The sequence below is a fragment of the Lissotriton helveticus genome, chromosome 9 (assembly GCF_964261635.1).
Source record: "Lissotriton helveticus chromosome 9, aLisHel1.1, whole genome shotgun sequence".
In the NCBI taxonomy this organism is placed as follows: domain Eukaryota; kingdom Metazoa; phylum Chordata; class Amphibia; order Caudata; family Salamandridae; genus Lissotriton; species Lissotriton helveticus.
This window is the reverse complement of record NC_136070.1, coordinates 603,732,148-603,750,073: the sequence shown is the minus strand read 5'-3', so window position 1 is coordinate 603,750,073 and position 17,926 is coordinate 603,732,148. Positions and strand designations below refer to the sequence as shown.

The window sequence follows — 17,926 nt, the reverse complement described above, 5'->3', positions numbered from 1 at the left end:
TCCGCGCCGAAAAGTTTCTATCCGAAACTCTGGGGGGCGCAGAGATTATGGGGGTAAAGCTCAGGCAGGGGGCGGCTTGTTTGGTGTTCCTGGTGGTATATCGCCCGCCTTGGGCTTCACCAGAGTTCCCGGTTCTTTTTACTAGACTGATTCAGGATTTGCGCTCTAGATATGATAAAATGATTGTTGTTGGGGACTTCAATTATCATTGGGAAAAATCCCCTAAAGAGGGGCAAGCACTTCAGATTGAGGAGGCAATTTTTTCCCTGGACTTTACTCAACACGTGAAGGGACCGACACATGAGAAGGGACATATGCTGGATTTAGTCTGGACCACCATGCCAGTCCAGGGCGCTATAGAGATCCTGCCATGTGCCTGGTCTGACCACTTCCTAATAAAGGGCAAAATTCTGTTGAATAGCCACCTGTCCAAGTCGGGGGATGGTTGGAAAATGGCCCGGAAGTGGAGAAACCTTGATGGGGAAAAATTGGTGTCTTCCTTAGAACAGTCTCCTCCAGTAGAGGAGCAGGACGCCAACATTGATGCCCTTTATGGACATCTCTACCATAAACTGGGGAGAGCCATTGACTTGGTGGCACCACTCCGTAGGGTAAAGAAGGTGGAGAGAGGAGCTGGGGCTCCTTGGTACAATGACTCCCTACGTGACATGAAACGTGGGGTGAGGAGGAAAGAACGTGCATGGCGGAAAGAGTATGACGCCATCGCTAAGAAAGAATATATGTCATCTTTAGCGACCTATAAACTAGCCATCCAAACTAGGAAGGCTGCTTTCTTCGAGGAAAGAATAGTTGCAGCTAGGAATCCGCAGAAGGAAATCTTTCGGGTTCTGGCGGAGCTCAGGATAAACAAAGAGCAAAGCACTGAGTTCACTCAGGAGGATTGCCAGAGGTTCCAGGACTTCTTCGTGAATAAGATCTCCGATATTCTGGGAGACATTGCTGCAACTACACCCCTCGAATGTCCTTGCCCACCTGACCACACTGTCCCGTCGGACATCATACCGTTAGCTGAGCTCTCCTCAATTTCTAAACAGGAATTATCCACGATCACGGACCGAGTCAAATCTGGCTCCCTGGTGGATCCATGCCCTCCCGAAGTGTTCAGGTTGGCACTACCAGGCATCGAGGAAGAAGTTTTGCACCTGTTGAACACCTCCCTGTACACAGGACAGGTTCCTCTAGTTTTTAAAGAGGCTCGCCTGATTCCTTTATTAAAAAAATCTGGATCGGACACAAAGTGTTTGAAGAACTTCCGTCCCATCTCCCAGCTGCCGTCTCTGGCTAAGGTGATCGAGCAGCATGTGTTGGCATTGCTCTCAAAACATCTAGAGAGCAACAACCTGCTGGAGGCCAATCAGGCAGGGTTCCGTGCTAATCATAGCACGGAACTAGTTATGCTATCAATCCTAGATGAATTGAGGAGTTGGGCTGATAAAAAAACACCGAGTGCCCTGGTACTATTAGATCTCTCCGCGGCTTTTGATACCGTGTGTCATGACCAACTTTTGTCGCGGTTGAGGTCTTTTGGTATCAGGGGCACAGCTCTCGCATGGCTTACATCTTTCCTGCAGGGCAGGACACAAAGAGTACAGCTGGGGGACATGCTTTCCACCTCCGCGCCCATCACCTGCGGGGTCCCACAGGGCTCTGCCTTGTCACCCCTACTCTTTAATATCTACCTACAGCCATTAATTGCACTCCTGAATAGGATGGACTGCCTAGTATATAACTACGCCGATGACACCCAGATAATCATCCGGCTGGATGACGGTCCAGGAGCGTCTTCCAGGCTGCAGGACATACTTAAAGCCACGGTTAACTGGATGTCTAAAAACTCCTTAAAAATTAACCCGGACAAGACGGAAGTGTTGCCCATTTCCATCACGGGCAACCCCTGGAACGAGAAATTCTGGCCGGTGGAGCTGGGTGTGCCACCGAAACCGGCGACCGCAGTTAAAAGTCTGGGCTTGTACGTGGATGAGAAACTCTCCATGGAAAAACAAGTCACTACGGTTGTGGGTATCTGTATTGGCCTGATGCGACAACTGAGAAAAATTTCAGCACTACTCTCATTCTCCACTTTGAGACATGTGGTTTCAGCCACAATCCTGGCTAGGCTGGACTACGGAAACTCCTTGTATATAGGGCTACCCCAGCGGCTGCTGGATAAGTTACAGGGGGTTCTGAATGAATGCCAGGTTGATCTACAAGAAACCCAGGACGGCCCATTCGTCCCCTCTGATGCAGGAGCTACATTGGCTCCCGATTCGGCAGAGGGTGGTATTCAAAGGATTGTGTATTGTACACAAGGCATTGTATGGTAAGGCACCTAAATATTTGAAATCTCGCCTATCCCCTTACACGCCGAGCAGGACTTTGCGCTCGTCGGATGCTACCTTCCTATCTCAATCCCGTTTTAAATTAGCTACGGTGGGGGGACGTGCTTTCTCCAATACACTCCCAGCTCTGTGGAATAAACTGGCCCCGGAATTAAGGAAGGAATGCAATTTGCTAGCCTTCAGAAAAAAATTGAAAACTGTTTTGTTTAAGCAAGCATGGAGTAGCCTTTAGGTGCACTGCTAATATCAAGTAACATGCCAAATCTCACTATGTAATCTGGACAATCAGCGCTTAGAGACCCCGGTGGTTATAACGCGCTATATAAATTAAATAAATAAAAATAATAAATAAAATAATACTTTACCCTGCTATAGCTGTGCTTCCGGGTCTGAACATGCGCACTCAAAATGAGCACATAAATGTTATTTTCAAGAAACTGGAGAAAAAATTATATAAATTGTGTTGCCCATTATGATTATCATTTTATAGCGAGACATACCATGACGTTTTTCTGATATGTTTTTCAGAAACAAAGCGGTGGTTGAGGTTCGTAATGTCATATGAAGAAACTAGGCCCAGTTAAAGGATATAGAATTTTTCTCGTCTAACGGCCTGAAAGTTGACTTTGATTTAAAAATAATATATGCTTTTGGGCCCATCATAGCGTGCCACCTTTTTTGGAGATGGGTTTTTGGGTGTAGGAGTTGGAATATATTCCATTGAAAAGTATTTTCTAGGCAATCTTCATGAAGCTTGGTTTCGAAAATTCACAAGGTCTGCAAAGATGTCAGCGTATTTCTTAGATGCATTAAAACGATTACAGAAGTTGGTTTCGAAGAAAAAAACTGTTAAAACTAATTTTTAGTAGTAGAATTCTCTTGCAAAACGTGTTTTGCTGCAAATGTCTTCTATAAAGTTTGCAAAATTGACAACATATCACTTTGGAAAGAGCCAAGTATGTAAAATTTGCCAGTCTCTCCTGGTGAACTTTAAAGTTTGTCACCCCTGATGTGGTTGCTAATTGTCACGTCTTTTGATATGGTACACAATTTTAATGTAAATTATAGTTATTCTGTTCTGTGGTTAACGACTTAAAGCTAAAGGTCTGTTTTGCTTTTTCATTTTACAGCGCAAATGTAGCATCTTTGGGAAAGGGAAGTCCTTTTCAGTTTCTTCCTATTTTTCCGTCCAGTACTCCGGCTGCAACCATGGCATGTGAGCTTTTTCTTCTGTCCTCTATTTGGTTCCTGTTCGTTATTTTCTGGATGGAAACAATCAGCGTTTGGCTTTTCCTGTGTAACTTCTATCAAGACCGAGCATTTTACCACTGGGGGGAGAGGTCAGTGAAGCAATTAAGTGTGCAATGTTTGCTTGTGTCTGGTGCGTTTCCATTTATCCGTATGTACTTGATGTCCAAGGGAAGACCCCTCATGTTCCCCAAATGCTCCAGTGAGGAGTAAGTTTCTTTGATTTAGTCATGCAGATACTTTGGTAGGAGCAGTGAGCTGAGGGGTTTGCTTCAGTTATTTAATCTCTGTTCTTTCCAGTTATGGATTTGAATATTCTGTTCCCCGCATCCTTTATGGATCGCTTCTTCCCTCTAAATGTGATGGTCATAGGATCTCAGGTTTGCCAAAAAGGTAAAAATCAACTTACCTTTATCTCAGATATTCGTTCTGAATGCTGTTCGGTAGAGGCAGAGTTGATGGTGAGAATGGTAACGAGGGATCCTATTGATAGTTAAAAAAAAAATTATATATATATATATATATATATATATATATATATATATATATATGTGTGTGTATGTATGTATATATATATATATATGTATATGTGTGTGTATATGTTGAAAGAAGGAAACAAATTCCCCTAGAGTAAATGGCAACATGACTTATACTTAAGTTCTTTGGTTCTAATTAGTAATAGATGTGATTAAAGATAAATAAGATTGTAATGTAGAAAGCTGTGTATCAAATTATTGCTCGTTTTTTAATATTAAAATGTATGCCTCTCTTTTTCTGTCATAAAAGATGTCTCTATGCTTCACAACCACTTGAAACCCGTCGGTGAATAGCATATCACTGCAGCAGAATTAAATGCACAACAGTGTCCTTCAGCATAACCATCCTTTCCCATAATGCTTCACACAGATACATAGCAGGAACTAACATGCCGCTTCCAATATAATTCTTCACTAACCAATACATTAATCAACTCCAATTTTACCGGCTACTACCCAATAAGACTCCCCTGTTAAGTAACTCCAGACTCAGTTGCAACAGTGATTTTCACTCCAGTGAAAGACTCTCCGCACAGGGGCGTAACAAAGGCCCCCGCAGCCTCCGCAGTGCGGGAAGGCCCCCAGTCTTACCCACACTGGAGGGCCCCCCCTTAGCCCCTACTGGTGTTAGCGTGAGGGGCTCCTTCAGCACATCGTGCAGGGGGGCCCTCCGTCGAAGTTCCCTCATAGCGATTTATTTTTCACATCTCAACCACTGTGTAGCAGGCAGGCATGTCATATGTCAAGAAATACGTTTCTATCCTTCGTTTTAGCTAAAACTACTATGTAAACAATGGCAAGCATGAAACGAGACATATGCAAGATGTCCAACTTTTTTCCCATAATCCAAACAGAATAGTTGTTCTTTAATCTGGTAAATTTGCGTACACTTCCTGTGCTTTTTTTCTGGAATTGCGATTTGGAATTTCTTAAGTAAGACAATTTTCCTTTCTGAAATGCGCACTTTAAAAACAATTGAGGTTGCAATAGAGGGAGATAAAACAACAGTTTGCTACAAGGATCATAAACGTCTCTTGCATACAGCGGTGGTTTGCAGATCACATGCAGTTAGTTACCTGCTACCAGCTGTCGAGTGAGTGAACCGATGATCCTAAGGGTAGGCACCTGTCCCTGAGCCCGACAACCTACTCTGGATAATAGCACAGTCCTCATCAGAGCCAGGTGCATCTGCAAGCTATATGTGGCTGGGAACCCTAAAGTTCTTTTAGATTTGAAGCTGTTGGGCCGGGGCTGCAGCAGGTCACCAGTGGCGGCAGGCATCTACCAGGAGGAGGGGGAGCGGGGCACGCGCAGAGAAAATATTATAAAAAAATAAAAATAAAACATATCTGACGTGACATCCTCGCTCTGTACCTCTTCTTTACTGGAACCGAATGCTGGCACTCCCGCCAGGATTGGTGGGAGCGGCCTCACTCGGCGCTCCACAGCACTTCAAAGGATTTGGCTTCCCCATGAATGCTCCCCAGGCATGATGTCATGCTGTCATGCTGTAACTCAGGGGTTTAAGTGGGCCGGGTCTCACCGGGTCTGAGCACTAGCAGTTTTTTAAACGGGCCTCAAAACAGGTCTCTACTGGCCTCTATTTTGTGCTCTAGCACAGGCGGTGTGTTTTTTTCCGGACTGAAGTGACAACAGGCACATCAATTTGCCCTGCTCACACTGCTCCCTTCTCACTAGTGGAGAAGTTATGGCATGATGCCATGCCCGGTGAGCGTTGTAGTGGAAGGGAAATCCTTTAAAGAGAGTCATTTTCTCTCTGGATTTCCCTTCTCTTTTTCAAACTCAGGAGCAGCAACATTGTCGTGGTGTCACCAAGGCTTTAAGTGAAAGCTTTTTCAATATTATATACAACGAGTCATAGTTGCTGCTTATTTATCTTAAGCAACTAACAAACATTGACACAGGCAATAGTCCTGACTTGTTGTAGGTATGATGTTACTTGTTCTATCATATATCTGGATGCAATGACAGAGACAGCAAAATAAAAGTCGGCCGACACACTATGCTAAGAATAGATTTTTAGCATACGTGTTTTTAAGCCATACCCTTAATTACATTGGCCACGCCCCTTTGAGAGAACCCCCTGTTTTTTCATTCCACTTAAAGCCCTGCCGTAACTTCTCCACTAGTGAGAAGTGAGCCGTGTGAGCACGCACACATAGATGTGCCTGATGTCACTGCAGCCCGCCTGCACCAGGGCACAAAACAGAGCCCGACAGAGACCCATTTCGAGGCTTTGTTTAAAAAACTGCTGGTGCTCAGCACCGGTGAGACCCGGCCCACTAAAAGCCCTGGATGTACCTGTCCGAGCGCCAAGTGAAGTTTTAGCCCATGTGAGTGCAGAGTGACAGCAGAGCCGTATAAATGCAGTGTGAAAGGGGGGCCTCTGTGAATGCACTTCAGACCTTGTGAATGCAGGGTGTGCCTCTGTGAGTGCTGGTTGAGACGTGAGCTGATGTTCATGCAGGGTGCGTGACATCCCTATGTGCGAGATTAGTCTGTGTGGATTAAGGGGGAAGAGGCGTACCTATGTTAGTGCATGGGGAAAGGTGAGTGTGTGACAGTGCATGGTGAGAGGTGAGCCTATGTGAGTGCATGGTGAGATCTGAGCTCTTGTAAATGCATGGGCACAACAGAGAATGCAGGGGATATTTGAGCTCTTGTAAATGCACGATGAAAGATAAACCTTGGTGAGTGCATGGGGGAGGATGTTCCCATGTGAATGCACAAGGAGGGGTGTGCCTCTTTGAGTGAGTAGTGGTCTACCCATGTGAGTACAGGGTGAGAGGGGTGCCTATGTGAGCAGAGAGTGAGTCACGTCAGTGTGTGTGTGCAGGGTGAGTGGTGTGCTCACGTGAGTGCAAAGTGGGAGGTGTGCTCGCTTAAGTAGAGGGTGAGTCATGTGAGTTCAGGGGGAGTGTGTGACTGTGTGAATGCAGGGTGAGAGCCATGTCTGTCTGAATGCATGATAATAGGAACGGCTGGGTGAATGCAGAGTGAGAGACATGTCTGTGTGTAACGGAGTAGCCAGAAAATTAGAATATCCTACCACTTCGAACAAAAGCTCTGATGGCACCAAGCAAGCGCAGCAAGTGAGTCCAAAACACCCTAGAAGTGTTCCTCTGTCTCCTCCATCCACGCAACTGTTCATTCATTCTTTCTCCCTCCCATCCACCTTCTGCTATCAATCCTTTGACCTTTACATTGTCATCCATTCATTATTTCATCCAACTTTCAATCGTTCACCATTCCATCCATTGGCCATTTTATCCATCCCTCCTCTAAGATTGTCATTTACTCTACCATCTATTCACCCTTCCTCAGATTTCCATTAACTCTGCCATCCATCCATCCTCTAAAAGTTCCCTTTACTCTGTCATCCTTTCATCCACCCATGAATCTATCCTCTCACTTACTTATCCTCTCATAAAACATATGTATTTGTAAAGCACACGTAGAAGCAGAAGGGTATCTTGGCATTGAATAACCGAAGTTTATTGTTACCCACTCAATGGAATTCATTGTATCGACCCCAGAAGGATGATGAGTGGACCTGCTGGGATTTGACTCTGTGACTAAGAGGTCAAACACAGTTTGACCTCACAGTTGACGGATTAGTCCACTGAGCCACCAGACCCACTCATTCACCTATCCTCTCACCAGTGACAAAACAATAGCCCTCGCACACCCAGTAGTGCGGAGGGGCCCAACCTACAGAGGGCCACCTCCAGCACTGCGTATGAGTGGCTGGCCCCTGGCCTGAGAGCTCCTGAATGGGTTCACAACATGGGGGGGCCCCTCCATGTACTTTGCAGGGGGGCCCCCTCAGGTTTAGTTACGCCACTGTCTCCGCACCTTAAACCGTGCTAGATTCAGAAATTACTTCAGGATCATACAAATCGATGGAATGCACCTAATGTATTTTTTCTTTTTGTTCTTTGTGGTATTGTAAATCATACAGATGAAAATATTTTTTTATGTTTTCTCTAGTGGTTTACTGACTAATCTTTTGTTTTTATATTGCGATTCATTTGAAGTGCAGAGTTAAGATTTTACGTGATCGAGTGATCAGTCATCCTGCATTATCCCTGTTAAGGAGAGGGCTTTGCAGGATTCAGAAGAAAATACACTTTGAGACTCATTCATGGGATGAGAGATCCTAAGGGACTCTGATACAGGCTAATTGTAGAGACATTTGTGATTTTACCAATCTTTCTACGCATCTTGAGTAACTTGAACTATTTAGACGGTAGCAGAGTTTTCTCGCAGGTTGCAAGTGCAACAAGTGGAGCTGGAACACTGCCTTCCTTAGAAGACCTAACTATCTTAAAACAGAAGCAGACAGTGAAGTCACCTGACCCCAATAGACTACCTGCGGCGTACACAAGAGGCTATCAAATATTGCATCCCAACTGTTGCTCGAAAAACATCTTGCATCTAGAACAGAAGGACCATTCCCTGCTGAATTGGTAGGTGCTACTGTAGCCCTAATACCTAAGGAAGGAAAAGAAAGGGAAGAATGCACTTCAAACTAGATGTTTTCCCTGATAAACAGCGAAGCAAAAGTACTCATGAGTACACTGTCACCAAAACATCACACACTAGCACATACATACAAATCTGGGGACACGCTGTCTTAGGTCCACTATTTAAATAATCTGCATCGATTCTATAGCAATCAGTTGTGTGCAAATAGTCAGTAAACCAGTGGTGCTCACGTCATTGGATGCGGACAAAACTTTTGACTGTCAAATGGTATTTCAAGATTCAGATCCTGCCACATATTGGCTTTGGAACATACTTTTTTTTAATAGGTACATCTTTTATCTACTGCTCCACAGTTGAATGTACAATTTACCTGCTCAAAATTGTGGCTATTTCCTATATGCCGGGATACCAGGCAGGGATACCTGATATCACCAGCATTATTTGGCCTTGTGATTGAGCCACTAGTAGAGTGGCTACAGATGCATTAGTAAGGGGTGGACATGTAGTATGGGACTTGATGAGAGGATATTGCTGTAAGTAGACAACATTTTTTTGTATTTGTCTGACTGCCTACATAGGCAGGGATTCATGTTTGAAACAGAAAGAAAATAATCAATCTTCCACAATAACTGGGATAACCCTCTCCATGTTCTTACCTGGCCATGTTTAGCCACAGCTTTACTTGTTATGTTAGTCTTGTACTCTTCTTTGTCAATGCCAAAAGGAAAAATGACAGCTAAAATTAACCAGACCAAAACTATTAAAGTCACACAAATAGAAGACATTTTACAACATCTCCTTAAGATGGAACACCTTGAATTATTGTTAACAGAAGGCATCTTTTACTCAGAACAAGAGCCTTACAAAAAAAATCAAAAATTATCAATAATTAATTACAAATACTCCCCTGTTTTTACTTTTATTTAATTTTTTTTAAAGAAAACCCTACTTTCTAACAACTTTTCTTCGACCTTACGTCTTACATTAATGTGTTTTTCCAGCTAACACAATTTCTTCGACCTTGTGTCACCTAACACAATTTCTTCAGCCTTATGCCAAAAACAAAATCAATCATTATCACTTGTGTCATCAATATCTTCCTGACTACTGCTATTCACTTCCACTACTGGTGGAATTATTATATAAGTCCACTCAGGGGACTTGTATTTCTGGTTAGGCTTCACTACTCTCTTTGCTCTACTGCTAATCACTTCTATTTTCTTTCCTGTTTGAATTTTCTTGTCTGTATCTCCTTTTTGACTTGAAATTTCATTAACCTGCTCCTTTGATCTGTTTACTAATTTAAACTTTAGACTTTCATGTTCATCAGGCCAATTATCTCCTTTTCTTGAAATGCTCTTCTTTGGTTCAGATCGATTACACTCTGCTCTCCAAGCTCTTTTTCTTGAACTTCTCAGTTCAGATTCATTGTCGCTTTCATCTGATTCAGTATCTGAGATTTCAAATCTAAATCTTGGTTCTTCTTTACTCGGCAGTTTCACTCTGTTAGGAACATCATCTTTATAGCTGGTACTCGGAATTTCATCTTTTTTTTCTTCTTCAATCACTTCCAACTTCCCAGTTTCAGAATTTCTGTTCCTGCCTTCAGAGCTTCCAATCTGCTTTTCAATACTCTCCTGATCTTGAATCACCACTTGATCAGACTCTTTTTCTGCTTCTTTTTCTAGAAGATCTTCATCATCTTCAGAGTCTTGTATCACAATTTCTTCATTCAACGCCTCATTCGCAATTGAATTTTCCAGATGACGACTTTCCTGTCTATCTTCAGTATCTGGATCTTTTTCAGGTTCTTCTTCAGTATCTGAATCAGCTGTAGTATCACCTTCGTCAGGATTTTCAGGTGGAGGTACACGAATGGTGTGACTTGCATGAATCCACCTCTTCAATCCTTTGCACTTTACTGCATTAGTTGTGACAAGTATCACCTGTCTTGCCTTTTACCACCTGGGAACTAAGCAGTTTCTTCTCTGATGAACCTTTGTTCTCACCCAGTCTCCTGGTAACAGATCATGAGCTTGTTCCTTTTCTCTTGTTAACACTTCAGTTCCCACCTGATGGAACACAGAAGTCACAACGTCAGAAAGGTTCTTGCAATAATCCTAAATGACGCTATCATTAATGCTCATTATTTTGCCAACTGGTGCAAAAGCTTGTCTCATTACTCTGCCCATGAGAATCTCATGAGGGCTTAAACCTGTCTTTTTATCTGGAGTACTTCTCAATGACCTCAAAACAAGTGGAACTGCGTCAGTCCACTTCATTCCTGTAGCTAAACACATTTTAGCTAATCTATTTTTGATTGTGCCATTCACTTGCTCAACAACACCTGATGCTTCTGGTCTGTATGCACAATGCAGCTTTTGCTTTATATTCAGAGTTCACAAACTAATTTTAACAATCTGTTTTCAAAATGTATTCCACGATCAGTCTTGACCGTCACTGGAAAACCGTACCTTGGTATGATTTCCCTTAAAAGCAATTTATCCACATTAACTGAATCATTGTGACTTGTTGGGAACGCTTCCACCCATCTCGAAAACAGACAGATAATCACCAGGACATATCTCAACCCATTGTGGCGTGGCGTATCAATGAAATCCATTTGCAATCTGGTAAAAGGACCACCCTCCCGACCTATGGTTCCCATGCTCACAACTGTTTTTCTGTTTGGGTTGATCTGCTGGCAGATCAAACATCTTTGACAAAAAGATTCTGCAATTAGTTTGAACTTAGGATTGTACCATGTCTGCCTAAACAATCTAATCATTGAGTCTCTACCAATGTGTCCTTGACCATGATACATTCTAGCCATGTCAGCAATCATGCTATCTGGCATAACTGGTCTGTCATCTTTGTAAACCCAAATTTTATCTTCCTCCCGCTGTCTGCAACCTGCTTTTAACCATTTGTCTTTTTCCTCATCATCTGCCTCATCTTGCAAATCTTTTACTCCTTGCCATGTCTCAACTACAGATGTTAGCATAAGTGAGTTCAAAACATGTTCATTGTTTTTCTCCCGATTGATTGACATATTATTTTTCGCGTAAAATTTCGCGATTTCATCAGCATAAGCATTTCCTTTTGTAATATAGTCATCACCCCTTTTGTGTGCTGTACATTTCACTACAGCAATTTTCTCTGGTAACTGAATTCCGTCAATTAACCTTTTAATCAAATCAGCATTTCTTATTGGGTTTCCCGCAGAAGTTAAATAACCTCTTTGAGACCAGAGCTGGCCATAGTCATGGACTACGCCATATCCATACTGACTATCAGTCACTATGGTAACTTTTAAATTTTGACCTCTTTCACATGCACAAAGCAATCAATTTTGCTACTTGAGCTGAATGAATTCCTTCGAGACAAGAGGCTTCAACTACTTCTGCAACTGTGCAGACAGAATATGCTGCTCTCAAAACACCTTCATCTGTTCTTAAGCATGAACCATCAACAAAATAAACAAAATCTGATTCAGCTAACAGAACATCTTTAATGTCCTGCCTAGGTTTGGTACAATATTCTAAAACCTCTAAGCACTCGTGATCAATGTCATTCTCATTTCTGATTTCTGTTACAGTACCATCAGGCAATAACATGGAAGGATTTAAATTCACACACCTCGCAATCGAGACATTATCTGATCCCAGAATAATTTTCTCATATTTAGTTAACCTCTTACTTGTCAAATGCTGTGTTTTGCTTCTAGTAAGGAGAATTTCAACTGAATGGGGTACATATACTTTTACAGGGTATCCCATTATTATTCCCTCATTCTGTTCCAGGCTTACACTTATTGCAGCTACTGCTTTTAAGCAGCCCGGTAATGCTTTTGCAACAGGATCAAGAACTGCTGAGAAATAGGCTATTGGCTTTCTCAGTTTTCCATGTCTTTGAATCAAAACTGATAATGCACATCCTTCTCTTTCACTGCAATACAGCTCAAACTCCTTTTCGTAATCTGGCATACCTAAAGCAGGTGCTTCACACAGACTTCTTTTTAGCTGTTAAAAAGCTTCTAGCTCAGTTTCTGTTAGGATAATCGGGTCTTTTATGTCTGCTTTTGTCAGTCTCTACAGTGGTTTTGCAATTACTGAAAATCCACTAATCCATTGGCGACAATAACCAACCATTCCTAGAAACATTCTGACATGTCTCTGTGTTCTTGGAGGTTGCATTCCCTGAATCATTTTAATTCTCTCAGTTGTCACTTGCCTGATTCCTTTTGCAATTCTGTGACCAAGGTATTTTACTTCTTGTTTGCAAAACTGTAATTTTGCAGGAGACACTTTATGTCCCTCATCTGCCAAATGATTTAAAAGAGTAATGGTATCGGTTACACCATTATCTCGTGTTTTTGCAGCCACAAGGAGGTCGTCAATGTACTGCACTAATGTTGATTTTCCAGGTAAATCTAAATTCTCCAAGGATTTCTTTAGCAACTGATTAAAAATAGATGGACTCTCTGTATACCCCTGTGGGATACGACACCATGCTAAGATACGGTCCAGGAACCTGAACGCAAAAATTTGCTGGCTTTCTGGATGCAATGGAACTTTAAAGAATGCGTTGCAGAGGTCTATGACTGTATACCATTCTGCATCATGCGGAATCTGATAAAGAATTACAGCTGGGTTTGGAACAACTGGGCAACATGGAACAACTATCTGATTAACCTTTCTCAGGTCTTGAACAATCCTGAAAGTTCTGTTTGGCTTTTTAATACCCATGGAAGTTTAACTTTGCGAGTCAAAACTAAATATTATTCTGAATCTCGCTCCATCAATCTAATACATTCTGGAGGTGTTATGTACTTTCTCTTTCCTGTGAATGTGATTGAATGATTTGCATGAATGTGGTGAAAACTAGTATAGTGAAAAATTAACTAACACGTAGGTAAAGGTGCAACTTTTCTAAAGCTAAACCTATTCATTGCTTCCTGTTCAGACTGCAGGTTACTTTTGTTCAGATGTTGCCCGCATTGCTTTGTGTTTAAATTAAATAATGTTATATGACCTACTGTACATTTCCTTGATATGTGATGTACATAGAGGCACTTGCCCAATTTTAATTTTATGCTTTTGAATTTGTTGTGTAGGATCTTTGTGAATGATCCAGGGCACATGCTGTACGTTTTTGTTAGGTAAGTACGTTTGTGTTCTGATTGTGGTTTATCTGGTGCCCTCTCCTCTCTTGAGCTCACCCATCTACTTCATCAGACCGACTCCTTAACTTGTTCCCGGTTCTTTTTGACTCTGTAACTCACCGACTTTCTTGCCCACTTGAATGCATTTTTTTGAAGAGGATGGTCCAAGAACTGCAGTTCTGAAGTTTGATTCTTGCCTTCCCTAATCGGCTTTAATTGGTACACGGCATTGGTCACTCCTAGCATGTTTGACCCTTTTCCTGGTGTTTTAGGAAGCAAGCCCTGCGTGGAACCTAGAGGAGTGTACTTGAGTGTCGACACGCTCGCCAGCAGCCTATTCCTGCATGCCGAATGACCAAAGGCATGCTGGGAAGCAGGGCTGGCTTTGGCGTGGGCAAACTGTGCCAGGCCCAAAGCACAAACCTTCACAGGATCGCATGCAGCTGTTTGCATTAAGTTCATGCACGGAGCAGCGTTCCTGCCTCTTGGCACTAGTGATTCAGTTTAAAGTGCATTTATTAATCACTGACTTGCACAGACACTGTTTTTAACACCCCATCAACGCCCTTCCATCTCCCATTCACCCCTGTCGCCTCACACAAACAAACCCCACCCACCCCAAACAACTTGGTATCAGTCTGCTGGAGCGAACCTGTGAGTGTATAGGTGAACTGGAGCAGATGTGGAGATGTTTGTGTAATGAGCCAGAAGCTTACCTGCGAACACTAAAGGGGCCCCATGCTGCCCTAGCATCACAGGGAGGTCACCCCTTTTTTCCCCTACCCAGGGCGTTACCATGGCACAGGCCTAATCTGCTGGGAGGAAGTTGTCCGGGTCAACAAGGGAGGAGGGGCAAAAGGCAATGTGTTTGGTAAATGAGGTTGTGATCAAAGTGGACTGACGCCATTTTTTTTTTGTAGGGTCGACGGGTTGACTCACCCACATACTTGAGGATGCTTGTTGTGTGGACTGAAGCTGACAAGAAAGGAGGTGTGGATTCTCCGGAGTGCCTGGCTGCAGTGCAAACTGCACATTTTTTAAGTGCAATCAGTATTTTAATTTTTAAACGGACTGTAAAAAGTACAATCGTGCAATAATGTGGCGGTGTTGAGTGCAGAAACCCCTTATAACATTCCTTTTACTTCAATAACCCACAGTAGTAAACACATTAAACTGTACCTAATGGTTTCACACGTTGGACAGCAGAAATCCACAGAGACTGATATGTTTTGTAACTTATATGGAAGTCAGAATTGTTAGACTGTACTCCACTCAACATTGCCACACAGTTACCAACAGGCTAAAATCATCTTGTTTCTGAAGTGTATTTTTGTTAGAGAGCTAAGGGGTCTTAAGAAAGTCTGTCGTACAAGCTGAAGGGGTTGAAACTATGTGAGAGCGCAACACAGTGATGGGTGCCTTCGAAAATGAGAAACTTAAATTGATATCAAGTTATTATGTACACTTCTCTGACTAAGATGTTCTTGGTGAGGGGGAAACATAAGGAAATGGTTGTCCAGTAAATGTGTAAGAGCGATTGAGCCTGTGAACGTTTTTTTTTTTTTTTTTTTTTCCAGGTACGAAGGTACAATAGACAAATATATAATACTTACTGTGCAGAGTTGGGTTGGAAAGCATACTCTGAGTCCAATACAAAAGGATCTTCAGCAGGCTGAGCGTCTTGTATCTGGGGCTACAGGTCTGGGAGAAGTTACCTTTTTACCTTTGCAATCGTTGTCAAGATGGGGTGTACCATTGTGGGGAATTCCAGATGCCCAATTCACTGATGCTACCTCCGATTCGATGTGCCGGGAAGGTGTGTGCCATGGATTGATTGAGGTGCGGAGACCAATTGCGAGGGTTCAGTGGAGACTGAACAGAATGGCAGGCATTGGCAATGTCAGCAATTTTTTTTTTGGGGAGAGAGAGAAGCTATAAGGATTACCGTCCAGAAACTGCAGATTCTTAGTTGGGACCCCAAACCTGGATTTCCCTGTGAGTCTTTAGAACATGGAACATGATGTCTTGACCAAATACCTGTGAAGCTTCATTCACACTCCCTCCTTTGTAAGTTAATAAACTGTTCTGGAACCAGAGTGAAGTATGTGTTATTGTGGAACACTGATTAATGTAGATGCTTTTAGCTAGCTAAATGCATGTTTTATTGTGCTGTTCATAAACAAGTGGCAGGGTAGAGCCAGAAAAGGGTTTGGCAATTGATGATTAACCCCTATTTTCACTGCTTTTTATATTTTTTATTCGAGGATAGTGTTTTTTTTAGTGCACGTTACTAATAGATGATTTTTTTATGCATCTGTCCAAGAACGTGTTATTGGCACCCCTGTAAATGATACGGTTTTGAATGATATACTATAAAATCAATTGTGAAGTCTATTGAATCAGACGAGCGCTGCACTTTCATATGAAATAAAGACCTCTGGTATAGCTTGCATTTCAGTTGATTTTGAAGGAGACGTGCAGACTTCTTTTCTAGCTTGTCTGCACAAATGTAAAGATCAAATATAATTGATAGAGACTTCTAGTCGCAGATACCTTACCTTAGAATTATCCCCAGGTGTCAGACTGGAACCGAAAATTCATCGTGAGAATTACCCCTGCATGCCAGTAGGTGGTGTCATCCGGCTTTGCATGACATCGTCCTCATCAGAAGTGATGTGCGCGGGTCCTATATAGGTGCCACCCCAGCGAGCTGATGTGAGTTCTTTTCTTTCCGCGCCAGTCGGTGCAGATTCGGAGAGAGCTATCCCCAGTCCATTTTTTACTGATCTTTTTGTCAAAGTCTGTAGAGATTTTTCTCCTGGTTTAGCAGTATGTCAACTAAAAAAGTCTGCTTCAAGTCCTGTGGGGCTAGTCATCGCAGATGTCGGTGATGGACCCGCACCTTGTTTGCCTCTAGTGGCTCGAGCGCAACCTCGACATGGCCATCTACATTGACTGCCGTGCTGTGCACCCCAAGGCCTAGAAGTAGCCCTTCAAGTTCCTTTCCGCCCGGCATGCTACGGTCTCAATCCCGGTCAGGAAGAAGGTCCCGGGATCGGTCGCAAAGCCCAAGATCCTTGTCGCACCGCATATTGTTTTCAGGTAAGTCCCACAAGCGCAAAAAGAGTAAGAAGTCGCAGAGGTCTTTGAGTTTGTCTCATCCATCAAAGTCATCCGACAAGATGGGGCAGTGTTGTCATTTTAGACCTGGCTCTGCTGTTGAGTCTGTGCCTGGGCTGGCTCTGTGCCTCCCTGAGTTTTGAGGAGTTGGAGCAACCCCGCCCAACTCTGCGAGTTCAATGAGGCCATGCACCTCCTCTTTGGACCACCCATTCCTGCTGGTGTGCATTACGGCCCCCAGGCTCTCTGCCATGGGTCCGTCCTCTGCTCCTGTTGAGCTCCTAGGATCCACAGACTAATCTGGACCAGCGCTGGTTGTACCACCTTGACCTTCCCCCAGTGCAGATGCTCCCGGCGCTGCCTTTCCATACCCATCCTGACTCCAACACGGAACTGCAGGGGTGCCATGCCTTCCAGGCTGGAGCCCTATTCCTATGGGCTGGGACTCTGGAAGGATTGAGAGGGACCCTGAAGAATGCCCACCCCTATTCTCTAACATGGACTGGTGTGAGGAATTGGCAGATGCCAGCGGGCTGAATACCTCTCCAAATATTGGCATGCTCTCTTCACCTACCGTGGCTATGGAGGAGGAAGGCTTCTGTGGTGGTGAAAGGCCGGCTGAGTTCCTGGACCTTAGCCTACCCTCAGTGGCAGTCAAGACTAACGTCTTGACGGAGGTGCTTCAACCAGGAGTGACCCTCTAAACCACTTCTTGGTCCCAACCCTGCACAGGGGCGTGTGTGAACAGGACGATTGTCCACCACTACTTCCTCACCCCAAGTGCCCCAACTTCATCATGCAACACCCTACCCCGAAGAGCTTGGTGGTCCAAGCTTTCACCTCCCATGTAAATCCTGGTGCATTCCCTACCACTCCACCAGATGGGGAATCCAAAAGACTGAACACCTTGAGAGTAAAATGTTTTCTTCCACTAGCATGGAACTGCCGTCCATGAACACTATGTGCCTTTTGGGACATTACACCCATGC

General features: G+C 43.5%; 1 long non-coding RNA gene across 1 annotated transcript in view; it reads left to right on the top strand.

The window, feature by feature from the left end:
* Positions 1-15,913, top strand: part of LOC144781661 (uncharacterized) — a 40,450-nt gene extending 24,537 nt beyond the window's left edge. The window contains exons 2-4 of the long non-coding RNA XR_013601021.1: positions 3,491-3,700; positions 13,770-13,814; positions 14,738-15,913. This is a non-coding gene — a long non-coding RNA (uncharacterized LOC144781661). The remainder of the gene's footprint in view (positions 1-3,490; positions 3,701-13,769; positions 13,815-14,737) is intronic.
* The last annotated feature ends 2,013 nt before the right edge of the window (positions 15,914-17,926 follow it).